This window comes from Chiloscyllium plagiosum, unplaced genomic scaffold (genome assembly GCF_037043375.1).
Source record: "Chiloscyllium plagiosum isolate Xiang-an unplaced genomic scaffold, Cpla_swu_hap1 HiC_scaffold_37, whole genome shotgun sequence".
Taxonomy (NCBI): Eukaryota; Metazoa; Chordata; class Chondrichthyes; order Orectolobiformes; family Hemiscylliidae; genus Chiloscyllium; species Chiloscyllium plagiosum.
The window spans coordinates 26,982,453-27,002,082 of record NW_028270175.1 but is presented as its reverse complement, the minus strand read 5'-3'; the positions used below and the strand labels follow the sequence as shown (position 1 = coordinate 27,002,082).

At 40.2% G+C, this 19,630-nt stretch overlaps 1 protein-coding gene across 12 annotated transcripts in view; it reads right to left on the bottom strand.

The window, feature by feature from the left end:
* Nucleotides 1-19,630, bottom strand: part of foxj3 (forkhead box J3) — a 168,146-nt gene that overhangs the window by 119,610 nt on the left and 28,906 nt on the right. Inside the window, exon 1 of one of the 12 annotated variants that reach the window (XM_087980523.1) lies at nucleotides 16,503-16,607. The exons of the other annotated variants lie outside the window; for them this stretch is intronic. The gene's annotated coding sequence lies outside the window, so the exon portion shown is untranslated. Of the gene's footprint in view, nucleotides 1-16,502; nucleotides 16,608-19,630 lie in introns of those variants that run through there. 12 annotated transcript variants of the gene reach the window in all.

The window sequence follows — 19,630 nt, the reverse complement described above, 5'->3', positions numbered from 1 at the left end:
GCTGTAGAAAAATGTTGTGAAACTTGAAGAGTTCAGAAAAGGATGTTGCTCTGGTTAGAGGGTTTGAACGCTGGGGTTATTTTCTCTAGAGCATCAGAGGCTGAGGGGTGACCTTATGGAGGTCATAAAATCATGAGGGGCATGGATAGGGTGAATAGCCAAGGTCTTTTCCCCACAGCAGGAGAATCTAAAACTGGAGGGCACAGGTTTAAAATGAGAGGGGAAAGGTGCAACTTTTTTGTACAGACGGAGGTGTACATACTGACATGAAATGGTGGTGACTGGTACAACTGCAACATTTAAAAGGCATCTGGATGGGTATATAAGTAGGAACAGACAAGCTGGACTGAAGAGTCTGGTTCCATGCTATACATCTCTATGATTCGAAGCTTTGTTGCCGGTGAGGAAGTGAACCTTCCACCTTGGGACATATTGCATTTTGTGGACTGTCAAAAGACAGAATTTATTCATTACTTCCCTTCAACCCATAAAAAGATCAAATTGTTTGTTTCAGTAAACTGGTGTTTAAAGACCCAAGAAGAGGAGATGGGTGATGTCAGACACTGAAATTTTTCTTGTGAGTTTAGTCCAGTCCAGGCTAAAAAGGATGATACTCTTCATGTACTGAATATAAACCCCCTCCATTGACCAAATTTAGGAAGGTTTGAAACCGTTTTCAGGAGGTATAGATCCACTCACTACAAATTGTCAACCTTTCAAGATATCTGCTAAAAGAAAAGTGGAAAAAGCCATATTCATGGCAACAGAGACATTGTCTAAGTAACTGAAGGACCTCGTTGAGGCAGAGAAGACTGAACATAGAAATGAAACAGAAAACATTGGAAATAATCAGGTCAGGCAGCATCTGTGGATAGAGAAGCAGACCTAATGCTTTACTGAGCTGAAGAGTCAATGTGAAGCACCGTTTCCCTCCTACAGATGTTGATAAACATACTGGATATTTCCACCACTTCATTTCTTTTTATCTCAGGTTTCCAGAATCTATAGTAATTCACTTTAGTAATCATGTTTACTCAGCTATAACTCAAGAGAAAGTGAGGACTGCAGATGCTGGAAATCAAAGCTGAAAATGTGTTGCTGGAAAAGCGCAGCTGAAGAAGGGCTCATGCCCGAAACGTCAATTCTCCTGCTCCTTGGATGCTGCCTGACCTGCTGCACTTTTCCAGCAACACATTTTCAGCTCAGTTATAACTCATACCGTACCAGGCTTTAAGTACTTCAATGCAGCACTTAATGTCGAACTGACATGTTTCACATGAAATCTCCACCAAAAATGAAAAAATAATAAAGACTACATAATACAGATCAGAACTCATCTGACTCTGAAAAGAATGATGATGTTGCGTGATACAAGGAAGCTTGGTTCTAGTAGGTCTCCACCTTGAAAAGTAGAGGTATTAAAACTGGGCTAAGGAAACATGACCAAGGATCAGGAACAAAATCAAAGCCAGATAAAGGCCAGGATACGAATTAAAGCTCCAAAAAGCCAAATAAAAATGTTACTGTTAACAATGAAAACATAACATCTTTATATATCTTATTACTGGCATTTCAATTTACATAAAGTCCCAAGGCTTGCCCACCACTTGCAAAGCATATCACAAAGATGACGGAATATTCTCTATTTGTTTGGATGACTGCAGTTCAAATATTTGAGAAGTTCAGACATAGAGGTCTCCTTGATTGGCATCCTACTACAACTTTAAGTTGATCATTCCATCAACCTTCAGCACAGAGTGGCAAAAATGCCTATCATATATAATATGCTTAATTCATGAAGGTTATCTTAGTCAGACCTTCCAAACTCATGACTTCTACCACAAAGAACAACGAGGGCAAACGATGCATGGGAACATTAAATGCAAGATGCCCTCAAGCTCACAAACTAGCCTAGACTGGAAACTATATAGGTATTCTTTCACTATCGTAGCATTGAGAATACTACAAGATCGGAACAGCCTGAACATGGTCCACAACCCTCTTTTCCCTGCCAGTTCATGTGTCTAAGTGCCTCTTAAATATTGCTATTGCATTTTCTTCTACCAACTTCCCTGGCAGCAGTTCCAGTCACCCATCAGCTCTGTATCAAAAACAACTTGCCTCATACATTTCCTTTCAACTTTTCCCCCCCTCTCACCTTAAACCCATGTCCCTTGGTATTTGATATATTCACCCGAGGAAAAAGACTCCAGCTATCCACCCCATCCATGCTTAATGGTTTTATAATGATTTCAATGATCCGACACCCTGGTGAAAACAATCCAAGTTTGTCCAACCTCTCCTTATAGCGACTACACTCCAATCCAGGCTACATCCCGATAAATCTTTTTACAACCTGTTGAAAGCCTCACATCCTTTTTACTGCTTGAGGACCAGAACCGCATGCAATGCCCCACATGTGGCCTAACTAAAGTCTTCTAGAGCTGCAACATGACTTGCCAACTTTTATATTCAATAACTGAGCCGATGAAAGTAAGCACGGCATATGCCTTATTTATCACTTTATCAACTCACTGGGTAAAAATTCTAAAAACCTTTCTGTAACAGTATTGTAGCTGTACCTGCACTTCACGAATTGCAGTCATACAAGACACCTCAGCACCACATTCTGATGGCAATAAATGCTGGCCTTCCTTGTTCCAACTACATGAAAGAATATAAAATACTTGGAAGCTGGCAGCCAGAAGTCATTGGAAAGTACCCAAGAATGAATTTACCTCTTGTTGCTACCTGCACCAGATCATGAACCTTTAAAAATTGACAGAATTTGCTAATGCCCGAAACGTCGATTCTCCTGCCCCTTGGATGCTGCCTGACCTGCTGCGCTTTTCCAGCAACACATTTTTCAGCTCTGATCTCCAGCATCTGCAGTCCTCACTTTCTTCTAGAATTTGCTGTTGCCCAACTGAGGTGCCAGAGAGAGGAACCCACCTTGAAAGAACATTTTTACAGCATCTCTCATGATCTCAGGACATCCTGAAGTGCTTTATAACCAACAAAACAGTGTCACTTTTGCAATACAGGGAAACATTATAGCCAGTGTAAAGAATTGTTACACAAAGCCAGAAGTGTGATGTCAGTTGAGAGATAGATTTTAGCCAGGACACCTGGAAAATTTGCCTCCTCTTCAAATCGAACCAGGAATGGTTTACATTCATCTAAAAAAATTCATATCTTAGTGAAACCTCCAATCCAAAAAGGGAACTGCCTATGAGTGTGATACTCCCTCAAAACTATACTGAATTGTCACCTTAGATGGCCTGTTGAAGTCTCATGTGGGATTGAACCAATGACTTGCTCACACAGTAGCATGTGATATTTGTGAGCTAACCTATACATCTGAGTAGTAACCATGCTACATTAAGATCTTTATCCAGGTATGGATCGTGCAAGTTACTGATTGTGCCCACCTCCATCTCAGCCTCTGTTCAGGGAACAAGTTACGATGTTAGCGAAGTAGACCCTGAAATTTTGTTGGTGCCTTGTGAAGGGTCTTAGCAAAACAGTACCACTGACAAAGGAGCCTTCCACATCCATCAAAATTTCATCTGCACATCCACCAATGCCATTTATTGTATCCGTTGCCCCCGATGCAGTCTCTTTTACATCTGGGAGACTAGATGCCTTCTCGCAGAGTGCTTTAGGGAACATCTCCGGGACACCCACACCAATCAACCTCACCGCCCCATGGCCGAACATTTTAACTCCCCCTCCCATTCTGCCAAGGACATGCAAGTCCTGGGCCTCCACCACCACCACCCGATGCCTGGAGGAAGAACGCCTCATGTTCCGCCTCAGAACACTTCAACCCCAGGACATCAAGGTGGACTTCACCAGTTTCCTCATTTCCCCTGCCCCTACCTTACCCCAGTTCCAACCTGCCAGCTCAGCACCATCCTCATGACCCATCCTACCTGCCAATCATCCTTCCCACCTATCTGCTTCACCTCCACCTATTGTACTCTTAGCTACCTTCTCCCCAGCGCCACCCCGCTCCCATTTATCTCTCCAACCCGGAGGCTCCCTGCCTCATTCCTGATGAAAGGCTTTTGCCCGCAACATCTATTTTCCTGGTCCTTGGATGCTGCCTGACCCGCTGTGCTTTTCCAGTACCACTCCAGTCTTGACTCTGATCTCCAGCATCTGCAGTCCTCACTTTCGCCACTGATAATCGACTCTCACCCAAAATCTAATTTTAAATGGAACTTAAATTTAAATTCAGATAATATTATTGAGTGAATGGTTATTTGTTGTGAGACACACTCAAAAGCTAAACACTTTTAGCTGTGGTTTACAGATATCCAGTCCAAAGTAGAATGCTTTTCAAAGTTTGTGAGAAGATTTGTAGCTCGGGTGCTCGTTGTTGTGGTTCTGTTCGCCGAGCTAGGAATTTGTGTTGCAGACGTTTCGTCCCCTGTCTAGGTGACATCCTCAGTGCATGGGAGCCTCCTGTGAAACGCTTTTGTGATCTTTCCTCCAGCATTTGTAGTGGTTTGAATCTGCTGCTTCCAGTTGTCAGTTCCAGCTGTCCGTTGCATTGGGTCCAGGTCGATGTGCTTATTGATTGAATCTGTGGATGAGTACCATGCCTCTAGGAATTCCCTGGCTGTTCTCTTTTTGGCTTGTCCTATAATAGTAGCGTTGCCCCAGTCGAACTCACGTTGCTTATCATCTACGTGTGTGGCTACTAAGGATAGCTGGTCATGTCGTTTTGTGGCTAGTTGGTGTTCATGGACACAGATTATTAGCTGTCTTGCTGTTTGTCCTATGTAGTGTTTTGTGCAGTCCTTGCATGGGAATTTGTACATTACTGTACTGTACAAAATCCCATGCAAGGACTGCACAAAACACTACATAGGACAAACAGGAAGACAGCTAACGATCCGCATCCATGAACACCAACTAGCCACAAAACGACACGACCAGCTATTCTTAGTAGCCACACACGCAGATGACAAGCAACATGAGTTCATCTGGGACAACACTACTATTATAGAACAAGCCAAACAGAGAACAGCCAGGGAATTCCTAGAGGCATGGCACTCATCCACAGATTCAATCAATAAGCACATCGACCTGGACCCAATATACTGACCACTGCAGCAGACAGCTGGAACTGACAACCAGAAGCGGCAGATTCAAACCACTACAAATGCCGGAGGAAAGATCACAGAAGCGCTTCACAGGAGGCTCCCAAGCACTGAGGATGTCACCGCAACAGGGGACGAAATGTCTGCAACACAAATTCCCAGCTTGGCAAACAGAACCACAACATAGAATGCTTTTGCCTAGTTACTTAAGTGTTCCTTCCTCAGTTGGTGATGATGCATTCCATATCACTGCTCTCACATTTTCCTTTCAGATCCTGATTGTAAAACGCACACTAAAGAACAACATTTAAAAATGATCAACCACCCCACCCTCCACCCATCCCACCTTTCAGATGAAGGCAATAAGATCTTACATGAGGTCTTGTGCTTAACTCAATTCTCAGAATAGCAGTCTCATGTTTAGTTTCAAAATGTCTAATAGGAGGAATAGATTAAATCAGTCAAACTAAGCTGCTCTGATCATTGTTTGTCTGGGAAATCCTCACAGATGTCAAATGAGAACAAGATCATGGTTTAGCTTTAACGTCCTTTAAAACCTGAGGATCTAAGCAACAAAGAAAGCTCACTTCAGCACAGATCAAGGGAGGGGTTCTGACAATGATGAAATTGCATCCTAACAAAAGTCTACAGTTTCTGGGAACATAAAACATTGGATGGAAAATTGCTTTGCAAGTCTGCTTTCTATAGTTTTTAAGAGAGTTGCATCCCATGAATTAACAGGAATTCTTAAGAAACTATTTGTACCAGTCACTTACAAGACATTTTCCCCAAATCCCACACACTGGAGCATAGGAGGTTGAGAGGTGACCCGATACAAGTATACAAAATAGTAAGGGGTATAGATAGAGTTAATAGTAGTTATGCTTTCCCAGAGTTAGGGGATTTTAAGATTAGGGGGACATATTTTTAAGTGGAGAAGAGAGAAATTTTAAAAAGATAAGAGGGCAAATATTTTAGAGGGTGGTTCACATTTGGAATGAACTTCCTGAGGAAGCGGTGAATGTGGATACAGTTATAATATTTAAAAGACACTTGGATTGATACATGAATTGGGAAGGGTTAAAACATTCCTGATGAAGGGCTTTTGCCCGAAACGTCGATTTTACTGCTCCTCGGATGCTGCCTGAACTGCTGCGCTCTTCCAGCACCACTAATCCAGAACATGAATTGGGAAGGTTTGGAGGGATATGGGCCATGAGCAGGCAGATGGGTCGAATTTAGCTTGGGATTGTGTTCGGCCTGACTGTTTGGACTGAAAGGTCTGTTTCCATACCACATGACTCTATGACACCTTCATTATTAGATTAAATGCAATCGTGCAGCTTTATAAAAAGTCAACAATATCACCCAGGCCTGGCAAAAGGTCTCCAAAATCCTTTACATATGTCACTGTCATATGATATGTAAAATCACGGATTCATTTTTTAAACTCCCAACTCATCACAAAGCGATCTGCAGATTAATGGATGGCATGCCACCTCAGTCACTTTGAAACTAAGAAAATTAAGGGGAGAAAATAAGAAACCAGCACACACTGAATCTTCAAAATGTTTTCTAGCTTAATGGTGAACTAGATAAAGGAGCAGATGCAGTCTTGAGCTACGAATTGACCCAGGTGATCAGGAAGCAAAGGGAATGGAAATACTCTGCAGCTCTAAGTGGTGTCTATCTCTTGTCTGTAACCCACTGCCTAGATAATCATTTTCAGTTCTTTTTCGTTTTGCAACCTGCCAGTTATGACAAAGTCAATTCTAGTGAATTAGTGATGAAGACATCATTGGAGATATGCAATTTCAATATCAGATGTCTCAGACCATAGTAACTATTGGTTGCAAGAACAGAAATTGCTGGAAAAACTCAGCAGGTCTGGCAGGATCTGTGAAGAGAAATCAAAGTTAACATTTCTGGTCAGGTGACCTTCCTCAAAAACAACTATTAATGGCCGTCTCAGTTAAAGAATGGAAATGAGACACAAAAGGATATTTTCCCTTGTTTCCTGCAAGTAACTGCTTGGGTATGGATTACAGAGCATCTGTAATGTTCAGTAGCTTTTCCAGAACATATTCATTCTTTTTTTTATTCATTTCATGGGATGAGGGTGTTGCTGACTCAGCAGCATTTGTTGCCCATCCCTACTTGCCTAGAGGGCAGTTAAGAGTCAATTGCTGTGGGTCTGGAGTCACATGAAGGCCAGACCAAGTAAGGATGACAATTTCCTTCCATGAAGGAATTAGTGATCCAGACGGGTTTTTCCAACAATCGACAAAGGGTTCGTGGTCATCATGAATTGAATTCAAATTCCACTGTCTGCCATGGTGGGATTCGAACCCAGGTCCCCAGAACATTATCTGGGCCTCTAGATTAACAGTCCAGCGATAATACCACTCGGCCATCGCCTACCCTGTATGAACTTGGAAAAAAGTGTATTAGCAGTTATTCAACTCCAATATCTTTACTTAATAAGACTTGCACAGATGTCATAGATAGCAATTAGGAATAAGGAGGTCTATCCCACCCAGTCATGGGTCACTGAAACAAATTATAGCAACTTGTGTGGAACTTTGCATCACCTTTCCCATTGCTTTTCAAACAAAGTTCTGCAACTTCCTCGACAAAGCTTTAACCAGGTTTTGGCTTAGGTGAGAATTTGATAAACTGAGCCAAAGTCAGAAGATCATGGGGTTCCTTACTTTGCTAAAGCAGAAACATTTCAAAAATACTTCACGAGCTTTGAGGATGTCATTAAATATTTTAACCTATTACACAGATGAAAGTTCTTTCATTTGGCCATCATATAATAAAATTCAGAAATACACTTGGGACTGTTTTGCATGCAGATTGCTATAGTTAACAGGTGCTGATTACAAAATCCAGAATTATAAAATAACACTGACTAGCTTGCATTAATTTTTTTTGCCATCCCATTCGCCCCAATGTCTGCATGGCTATGATGAGTATAACAACCTATAATTAGTTCCAATTGTCACAAGATTCAACATAAACAAAATTATATCTACACAGATGTTTCAAGCACCTAATATAATTAGCAGAGTCTCAAATAGTAAGATGTTCGGATTGCACTGGCAAAACTCAAACTCAGTTGATCTAGTGTGAAAACTGTCTGCCTGTGGCACAGCAGAATGATAATTTGACACATACCTCACTAACTGCCAAAGAGTTTTATCTACATTTAGGAGACAAAATGTAGACTGGGTGACTGCTTTGCAGAACATCGACATTCTGACTGCAAAAAAAGACCCTGGGCTTCCAGTTGCCTGCTGCCATTTCATCACATCACCTTGTTTCCTGGCCAACCCCTCTGTCTCAGGCATGCTGCAGTGCTCCAGCAAAGCTCAGCGCAAGCTGGAAGAACAGCACCTCATTTTCTGTTTGGTAACTTGACAGTCTTCTGGATTCAATATTGAGTTCAACGATTTTAGAGCTTGAGGCACCTTCTCCCATGTCCTTACCCCAATCCCGGCATACCAGGTCTTGTGATCAAATGGTCTGCTATTACACAGTACTCATTGTTAGCAGTGGTTAGCACTGCTGCCTCACTGCACCAGGGTCCCAGGTTTGATTCCAGCCTTGGGCGACTGTCTGTGTGGATTTGCACATTCTCCCTGTATCTGCCTGGGTTTCCTCTCACAGTCCAAAGATGTGCAGGTCAGGTGAATTGGGCATGTTAAATTGCCCATAGTGGTCGGTGCACTAGTCAGAGGGAAATGGTGGGTTATTCTTCGGAGGGTTGGTGTGGACTTATTGGGCCGAAGGGCCTGTTCCACACTGTAGGGAATCTCATCTAATCTAGTCACTAATAGTCCCCATTAACAGCTATTTCTTCACCCAGGCTGACCATTATTCACTCCTTTGTCTGTCCAACTGTTCTTCGCTCTCTGTTTGGGGTCTATCTCTACCTATAGTTTATTCCTTCCCTCACCATAACTTCTGCATAAAAACGAATCTTTTCCCAGCTATATACAAACTGAAAGAATGACAGATGCTGTAAATCAGAAACAAAAACAGAAGCTGCTGGAAAAGCTCAACAAGTCTGGCAACATCTGTAAGGAGAAGTCAGACTCAATGTCTCGGGTTAAGTGACCCTTCATCAGAACAGTTGAGGAAGGGTCACCGGACCTGAAACTTGAACTCCGCTTTCTCTCTACAGATACTGTCAGACCTGCTGAGATTTTAAAGCAATTTTGTTTGAAAAGTTTTATTTAATTATCTAACAAAACAATCTGCAATAGAATCTACATTAGGAAAGAAACAGGAACACTTGTGCACCTCATGTCTCTCCAGGCCACTGGACAGTCAGCTCTGACCAGGAACTAGCACTACTTTTATAGCCAAGAACAATTTTTTTAAAGGTTTCCACCAATTCCAATTGCTATCAAATGATTTCCAGTGAAATATCTCAAGTGTGAACGTTCAGGTACAAAAAGATTAACTTGGTTATGATTTGCGGTTATGAAACATTTCAACAGCCTCACACCCTCATTCACTTGCTGCACACATGAATAACTATAAAGGGAGAATAATACTAGAAGGTTGCAAAACAAAATTCTACGATCAATGCCCTTTAACTATTTGGAAGCCAGAATTGTACCATTCAGCACATTAACAAGAGAACGAGTCCAGGTTCCAAAAGCAGTAAAGGCAGCCAGCCAGAACATTGCACAAGTTCATGATTCAAATGTCGACTTGCAAATGAAAATCTACTCAATTTACCAGCTACAAATAATTAGCAATTCAACACAATAATCCCTTTATTTAAAAATCAAGCACTTCAGAAAAGCTCAATGGCTGACATTACAGGTACTTCAAATTCAAAAATGGAAATATTTATTCTCTGGAGTAAGCTAAATGCAGAAATAAAATTTCAGAAACTAACCCCACCAGTGGCATACTACTTAACCACCAAAGATCTCAATTCCATGCCACTTGAATTCTGGCTGCAACTAGAACACCAGTTGAATAGCTACAGTATCTAAACGCACATCTTCAATTGATGACTGAGAAACAAGCAGTGGAAAGATCAGATTGACATCATAGTGAATAGATATATCCATCACTTCACTGTTTTGATAATCTGTAAACAGAAACATCAGTAATGGAGCGAAAGAAAATCATTCACTTAACACTGATATCTTAAATAGTCTTAGAGGAGACGGGAACTTAGGAAAGTCACCAGTTTCAGTTAAGCAAAGATTATGCAAAAAGCATAGTGAATACAGTGTTGTCAGAAACACAAAGTGCTGGAGAGGTCTGGCAATATACGTGGAGAGAGAAACAAAGTTAGCATCGAGTCTGATATGACATTTTTTTGAGATTGTCAGTGAAAATTGTCAGGATCATTGCTCAAATTAGACTAAGTTTCACATATCAAAACCAAAGTCATTCAGAATTTAGGCAAGCTCCTCACATAAACTGAACCACGTTGAGCAAGGCTCAGCACTGACACATCTCAACCAGGATCACCAAATTCACTCTTTGCACTATAACCCCAAACCAAATCCAAGAAGCAAACACCTATGAACAATCATTTTGGAAGTTGGTCAACTTTAAAAATCAATATAGCCCCAAGTTGCTGCAATAATCTTTAACCCCAAAAATAAGACTCTCCATTAATGTGTTGCACTTGAATAACTGTTGGAAATGTCCGCTCATCCAAGGATTCAGACATATATGAATCTAACATTGAAACAACTGTCCATTGCAATGTGCCAAACATGCAAGTACTCAACACAATCCTTATTGTAACCAGTTAAGTCATTAAAAATAGACAAAGCACACAATATTAGGAAGAATCATTGCAGAAAACAAAATGGGTCATTAAAGCAACCATGCTTAGCAGTCATTTATTACACAAATAATTAATAATTCAACAGAAATTGCCAAGCAGACATACCCAAGTAGCTGCCTCTATGTCATTACACATTCATAAATAGGTGTCATAACAAAATTCAGAACAACTGTACTTCAGAGCAAAGTAAACTTCTATATTTTGTCAGGCAAAACCTAAAAAAAAGTCTTCTAAATCTAAAATACTCTAAAAAGATCACTGTCAATGGAATGCAATTATTTTACTGTTCAAACATTTAAAATTTGAAGTCATCTATTAAAATTTTTCACGCAGAGGGTAATGTGGAACAGGATACCAGAGGAAGTGGGGAGACAGGTACAATTACGACATTTAAAAGACATCTGGATGGGTATTTAAATAAGAAGGTTTACAGGGATATAGGCCAAATGCTGGCAATTTGGGATATCTGGTCAGCGCAAATGTGTCGGCCCAAAAGGTCTGTTTCCATGTTGAATGATTCTATTTGGAATTTTTGAGAACTCAAATTCCACTTTGTTTTGTTATGTTTTATAATTTATGTAATTGGTTAACTTAATAGTGCAAGGAATAGCTAGACTATCAATAGACTGCATGGAGTCAGCTATGGAAAGATGAGCAGCTGTAAAAACCAGCTGTAACACAGGTCCTGGAGGAACTCAACGCTTCAACATGAAATTCAAAAAGTCAGGTATTTTCACATCAAAGCAAAACTTGAAAGGGTTCAGAAAAGATTTACAAGGATGTTGCCAGGGTTGGAGGATCTGAGCTACAGGGAGAGGCTGAACAGGCTGCGGCTGTTTTCCCTAGAGCATCGGAGGCTGAGGTGTGACCTTATATAGAGGTTTACAAAATTATGAGGGGCATGAATAGGATAAATAGACAAAGTCTTTTCCCTGGGGTTGGGGAGACCAGAACGAGAGGGCATAGGTTTAGGGTGAGAGGGGAAAGATATAAAAGGAGCAACTTTTTCACGCAGAGGGTGGTACGTGTATGGAATGAGCTGCCAGAGGAAGTGGTGGAGGCTGGTACAATTGCAACATTTAAGAGGCATTTGGATGGGTATATGAATAGGAAAGGTTTGGAGGGATATGGGCCGGGTGCTGGCAGATGGGACTAGATTGGGTTCGGATATCTGGTCGGCATGGACAGGTTGGACCGAAGGGTCTGTTTCCATGCTGTACATCTCTATGACTACTTGCTGTCATGAGTAATTCAATAATTGGTTATTATATAGTCATTGGTCTCACTTTTTACCAGATTAAAAATGAGGCATATTTTCACTTTACAAATGAAGAGACCATTTCCAAAAATTACTAGGAAATTCAAATTACTCAATAATTTACCTAGAATGCAAAGCAAGGTATTAGTCAAATAAATATTGTAAACTAACACTGCTTATTCCTCAGATTCCAGCCAGAAAAATGAGATAGAGAGTGGGAAGAAAGACTTTCATATTGGTACATTTCAATTCTAAAGTAATAAAAACTTCAGCTGATCTCAACCTAGGCACAGTACAGCTTTACCAACAAATATTTTCAGATTATTTGAGAGTGAAGAGGGAACAAAAGGTCAGGACTCTTCACCAGAAGAAAACTGCACATACAGGTCAAATTTAGTCAATTTTATTGAAATTCCATTTTGGCTTAGACACAAAGATTAGCAATTTGATCAAAAAATACACCATCAGCATATACAGAGGAACCTCAATTATCTGAATATCAATAATCCGAAGATGATCTCAAGGTCCCGATAGAAGCATTTCAAAGAGGTGTTTCAACAGTGTTCGCGTATTTTGTTTAAAATGATTAGAAATGAAGTCGGCTTCCTGAAATGATGCCGAGAAATCATGGACATCGATAGGAGCCCAGGTACAGACTCCAAATGACTGACCGCCTGCACGCTCTCTCTCTCCTGCCCCCGCCAACACTTTCCCTTGAGTTCTACACAAGGATGTAACCGAAACTCACCTTGCCCAGATACTCTGTAACATTGTCCTGAGGGTGGGTGGGGCGTGTGCTTGCGCATATTCTATTTTGAGACTCACCCCCCAAAGGCAGCAGCAGCCTTACTGTTCTTGTCCGGTCCAGCTACCCTGGAGGTGTTGGGGGGGGGGGGGCTCAGTGGGGTTAGGGGCAGATGGTGGGGTGGGGGGGAGCGGTGTTGGATGGGCACAGGCAGAGACGGTGGGTGGGGACGGAAGGGCCTCATGGGGGCAGGGGCAGACGGGGAGGGGCAGGGTCTCGCACGCAGTGTGCTGCTGCCTAGTCTCCTGAACGGAGAGCAGACTTAGCAAGTGCTCGCTGTGTCAATCCCTTTGAACTGACGGGGGCGGGTTCAGCAATACTGCATTTCCCTTAAACACAAGTGAGTGTCTCCGCTCAGAAACAAACCCTGAGACAGAGAGAGGAAAAAGGAAACTTTAGAAAACTCCGCGCCACAGAGGAGGCATTGATTATCCAGTTAATTGATTCAATTGTCTGAATGAAATAGTGCCCGCCCATCTTATTTGGATAATCGAGGTTTTTCTGTACAGAATCATTCTGAACACAGACTGCCACGTTAAGGAGGAGATGGAGAATATTAAGGAAAATAAATAAAGCTATCACAGATTATATCATAGATTATCTCAAAGCACCTGCTTTCTGACTGGGACCCAAAATGCCTGAGAGAAGAGAAGGTTTATGAAAGTTAAGAGTATAACTTTTACATTAGTTTAATTTTGGTCATTACGGTCTAATTTAGAAATGGTAAGGTAAGATATCTAATAGGAATTCAAATTAGAAACTCTATTTGGAAAAGGGGTCCTAACAGAACAAAACCACATGCTCACATTCATCTCAAAATGTGAATTTCGTATTTGATTGACATTTTATTTTTCTCAATTTTTCCAAATGGTAGTAATGAGACACTTGATTTGTACAGTTTACACTGCTGTACTACTACGCAATGGATAACTGATTTACTTTGACTAAAATCATAAACTAGCAGTACTCTGTTGACTACACAGTCCTTTTTAACTTTAGTTCTTCCGACCTTTGTTATCTAATTATAGTTAGGTTTAAAACCAGCAGGTTTATGGCATAATAATTACAACTATAACTGAAGCCTGTAATTCTGGTACACAGGACACAAGTTTCACAGCCTACACTTGAGTTCTCTACTCAAAACACTTGGCATTTTGGCCAAGTAACAGGGAGAAGAGATAGAACACAGAACAGTAGTCACACTCGCAAAACGCATTATGTCCTCTCTGCTGAAACAAAATACTCTTTCATTCTCACCCAGGCAACTATCCATTTACACAAAGGAAAGCAAAGTTGACTCCTTGTTAGTCAGACATTTGCTCATATCATGGGGTTCTAAAAATGTAATACAGCAACAAAGATTGATGCAAACAGAGCAGTAGACATGGTAGCCCACAAACCTACCAACACACTTAAACAGCGACTAATGAACTTAAAGGATCCATTAGATACTACCAGCAAAACTAACATCATTTACAAGGTGCAATGTAAGAAGTATAAAAAAACACTACATCAGACAAACTTGCCACCAGGATACATGAACACCAACTGGCCACCAAAAGACATAACCCACTATCACTAGTTTCAATACATCCAGACAAAGGACAACCTCTGACTGGGACAACACACACATCCTAGAACAGGCGAAACAAAGACACGCACAAGAATTCTTAGAGGCACAGCAGTCTAACCAGAACTCCGTCAATAAACACATCGATTTAGATCCTTTCTACCTCCCCTTGAAAAAAGGAACTGGAAATGAAATCACCCACCTTAAGAAACCAAGACCTATAAATAGAGAAGTGGGACGTACCACCAGCACTTCACCAGAGACTCTCACTGATGATATTACTAAGTATGGTAACGAAATGTCTGAAAACAAACCTTCCAACTCAGTGAACTAACTTGCATAGTTAGCAGTAGACATTGTTTATTTGGACTTTAGTAAAGCCTTTGACAAGGTTCTCCATTGTAGCCTAATTAGTAAAGTTGGATCACATGGGATTCAAGGTGAGCTTGTCAATTTGAACAAAATTGGTTTTATGGTAGGAGACAGTGTGAGACAGTGGAGGGTTGTTATGTAGACCATCACCAGCCATGTTCTTCAGGGATTGATACAGGGTCCACTTTTGTTTATCATTTATATAAATAATTTGGATGAGAATGTAGGAGGCATGGTTTGTAAATTTACAGATGACACCAAAATTAGTGGTATAGTGATTAGTGAAGAAGATTACCTAAGATTACAAGTTGGGCCAATGAGCTGAGGAGTGGCAGACGGAGTTTAATTTGAATAAAGCAAGGTATTGCATTTTGGTAATACAAGGACAGGACTTGCACAATTAATGGTACGGTTCTAGGTACTGTTTTAAACAGAGACACTGAGGGGTTCAAGTACATAATTCTTTTAAATTTGCGACATATACAGACAGAGTGGTTAAGAAGGTATTACGTACGCTTTCCTTCATTGCTCAGACCTTTGAGTATAGGCACTGGGATGTCATGCTGACGTTGTACAGGATGTTGGTGAGGCTTCTTCTGAAGTACTGTATGCAGTTCTGGTCATCCTGCTATAGGAAGGATTTTCTTTAATTGGAGAGAATTCACTAGAGATTTACCAGGATGTTGCTGGGAATGGAGGGTTTGAGTTATAGCATAGATGGAAAAACTGGAAATTCTTTCATTGGAGTCTAAGAGGTTGAGGCATGACCTTATCAAGGTTTATAAGGTAATGAGGGATATAGATAAAAGATGAATGACAACAGTCTTTTCCTGAGTATGGGGGAGTTCAAAACTAGGGGGCATATTTTTAAGGTGAGAGGAGAAAGATTTAAAAAGGATATGAGGGGCAACTTTTTTTAAAAAGCACAGCAAGTGGTTCGTGTATAAATGAAATGCCAGAGAAAGTGATGGATGCAGGTACAGTTACAATGTTTAAAAACATTTGGATAAGTCATCAATAGGGTCGATTTGGAGGACATCCAAAACCAGTGTCTGAACTGGGCAATCTAATTGTGTTTAAATGTGTTACTATATTCCAACTCCCTGCCCTCCTAAAATATTTAAGCCCGACAATTTTATGTAAATGTGTTAACATATTCCTACACCCACCCCACTTCAATCCCTCCAAAACTGCCATGAATGCCTTCAGATTCCTATTTTCCAAGTCTTAGATGAGACATTTGGCACATTTTATTACATTAAAAAAAATTGTTATGCAAATACAAGTTGCTGCTAATTTCCTTTTCAGATTGATCATGGTTTGTCAGTTCCTCAGCATATCGACAATGTACTCCTTATAGTGATGTTCAAGCAGTAAACAGATACTAATAATGACAATGTACATACAAATCACTCGATTCACCTGTTTTTCCAAATCTTGATAACAGCCATTTTCCCTCAATCTTTGTTTTTCAAACATTATTCCATATGTTTCTTGTAAAACAGCTAATGAAAACACAATTCTCCAACTTCAAAATATACTTCAAAATTCTCTCTTACAGTTATACAATGAGGCATCACTGTCTTGGCTGAACCTGCCTTCATTCAACGTTCAACTTCAAGTAGGAGTCATTTGATATCAGTAACTCTGATCAGCATTCCACCAAATCAGCCTGGGAGTAAAGCAAAATACATTTCTATCAGTGTCCTACACAACATAAACACTGATTGCTGCTGACGTTATTTTTCATTGTTCAAATTATTACCTTTACAAATGTCTCAGTTCTGTTTTACTGGATGAATGCCTTCAGATTCCTATTTTCCAAGTCTTAGATGAGACATTTGGCACATTTTATTACATTAAAAAAAATTGTTATGCAAATACAAGTTGCTGCTAATTTCCTTTTCAGATTGATCATGGTTTGTCAGTTCCTCAGCATATCGACAATGTACTCCTTATAGTGATGTTCAAGCAGTAAACAGATACTAATAATGACAATGTACATACAAATCACTCGATTCACCTGTTTTTCCAAATCTTGATAACAGCCATTTTCCCTCAATCTTTGTTTTTCAAACATTATTCCATATGTTTCTTGTAAAACAGCTAATGAAAACACAATTCTCCAACTTCAAAATATACTTCAAAATTCTCTCTTACAGTTATACAATGAGGCATCACTGTCTTGGCTGAACCTGCCTTCATTCAACGTTCAACTTCAAGTAGGAGTCATTTGATATCAGTAACTCTGATCAGCATTCCACCAAATCAGCCTGGGAGTAAAGCAAAATACATTTCTATCAGTGTCCTACACAACATAAACACTGATTGCTGCTGACGTTATTTTTCATTGTTCAAATTATTACCTTTACAAATGTCTCAGTTCTGTTTTACTGGATGGATGCTTTCACTGGGAATCAAACGTGTGTGCTTCTTACGTGGCAAGAAGTTTTTTTTATAAAGATGATTTTAACCCAGTAAAAGTACTATCTATAGTATAATGATAGACTATATCAGAGTATGGAAAGCGTTTTATTGATGCCTACTGCGTTGTGTTACGTAATGACTCCTGCGTGCACACATCTTGTCACTGTAATTGAGTGATAATGATATCTTCAGAAATTTGAGTGCCAGCTAGAAAACATTGAAGGTTTTCATTTTTTTAAAAATTCCAACCCTGAAACAAAACATTTTTCCTGGTAAATTTGCACAGAATATTTAAAAAGTAGCAACAGTTCCCACCTGATCAATTTCCTGCGACCACTTCTGAATAGTGTGCTTGCATAGACAGCACTCAGTTCCAATGCCTCTGCAATCTGGTCTTAAAAGAAGAGGAATAGCAATTTTGTCAAGATATCAGATAGCTTCAACCATTACGAAATGCTATCCCTGACAGAGTTGAAACCGTCAAGACAGAACAATTGCAATTTTTAAACTTAGAGACTACCACAAACCATGTATGTGCTCAGCTTTTCAGTGAATGTCATGACAAATAATGTATTTGAGACAAATTACTATTTTCTAACTACTAGAGTCTAAAATCCAAACTTCCAAAAACTAATCAAGCTCTTAAAGAAATCACCATGAGTAACAAAAAAAATCCTATGTCTACCAACTAAGGCCAAAAAAATCATTTTGGTCAAATGTGATTCTTCATAAAAATTATGAACTCATATTTTAGAACACTACAGTTCTGTTTATTTCTATTACAATGGTATTGAACTATATCCAGATATTCCATAAAGAAAACAGTGTAGAGTGGGGGTGGATTGGGGGAAAAGGGAGAACCACATCTGGACTAATTTGCATCTTCTCCACTAGAGACTTCAAGAGTGCAAATATGTTGCAAACTGGAGCAGCCTTGTCAGCACATTTCTTCTAAGAAAGAAGTCAAGGACATTTGGAGAACTGCCAGCCACCAGACTCACCTCCCCACCACCATTTTAAATCATGAAACTACAGAATCCTTGAAATGCCAAAATCACTGCCACTCCCTCCTCTATGAAAGTACATTGCCTTTAATTTCACCACTGCCATCCATAAGATTCAAAGACCTTGACAAATTTTCAAAGTCCAAGTGTGCTTACTCAATCAAAGCAGTTCAATTCAGGAAATGTTGCAAAATGAAAAGAAACACCAGATCAACCATGTGAAGCATAATACAGTATTCAATCAGTAGAGTCTCTTTTGGTTCAAATGGTCTTCCAGTTTTAAAAGGTAAACTGCAACCTACAGTAACAAAAGCACAGTACGCAGCAGCATCTCAAGGTGTAGTGTAAAGTAAAATACATTTGGCTAATAAACATTGCTCAACTTAACTCTGCTCAGTTCTTGGCAGTATAGGTTAAACAGTTGTGGCTTGTCTTGAGCATATAACTTAGTGTGCCAGTCCACCCTCAGATGAGATTTTAAATTAAGATCGTATGCCCCTTTTCAAATGGACAGTAACAATACCACAGCATTAGAACATAGAACATTACAGCGTAGTACATGTCCTTCGGCCTTTGATGGTTCCACAGGTCAGTGCAACAATCTGAGGCATATCTATTCTACACTATTCCATTTTCATCCATATGTTTATCCAATGACCATTTAAATGCCCTTAAAGTTGGCACGTCTGCTACTGTTGCAGGTAATGCGTTCCACGCCCCCACTACTCTGAGTAAAGTAACTACCTCTGATGTATGTCCTATATCTATCACCCCTCAATTTAAAGCTATGTCCCCTTGTGCTAGCCATCACCATCTGAGGAAAATGGTTCTCACTGTTCAATCTAACCCTTCTATGTCTCAATTAAATCACCTCTCAACCTTCTTGTCCTCAAGCCTCACCATACAAGGCACCATCCTAGTAAATCTCCTCTGAACCCTTTCCAAAGCTTCCACATCCTTCCTATAATGTGACCAGAAGTGTACGCAATACTCTAAGGGCAGCCGCACCAGAGTTTTGTACAGCTGCAGCATGATCTCATGACTCTAAAACTCAATCCCTCTACCAATAAAAGCTAACACACCAAATGCTTTCTTAACAACCCTATCAACCTGGAAGGCAACTTTCAGGGATGTATGTACATGGACACAGAGATCTCTGCTCATCTACACTACCAAGAATCTACACTACCATTAGCCCAGTCCTCTGTATTCCTGTTACTCCTTCCAAAGTATATCATCACACACTTTTCTGCATT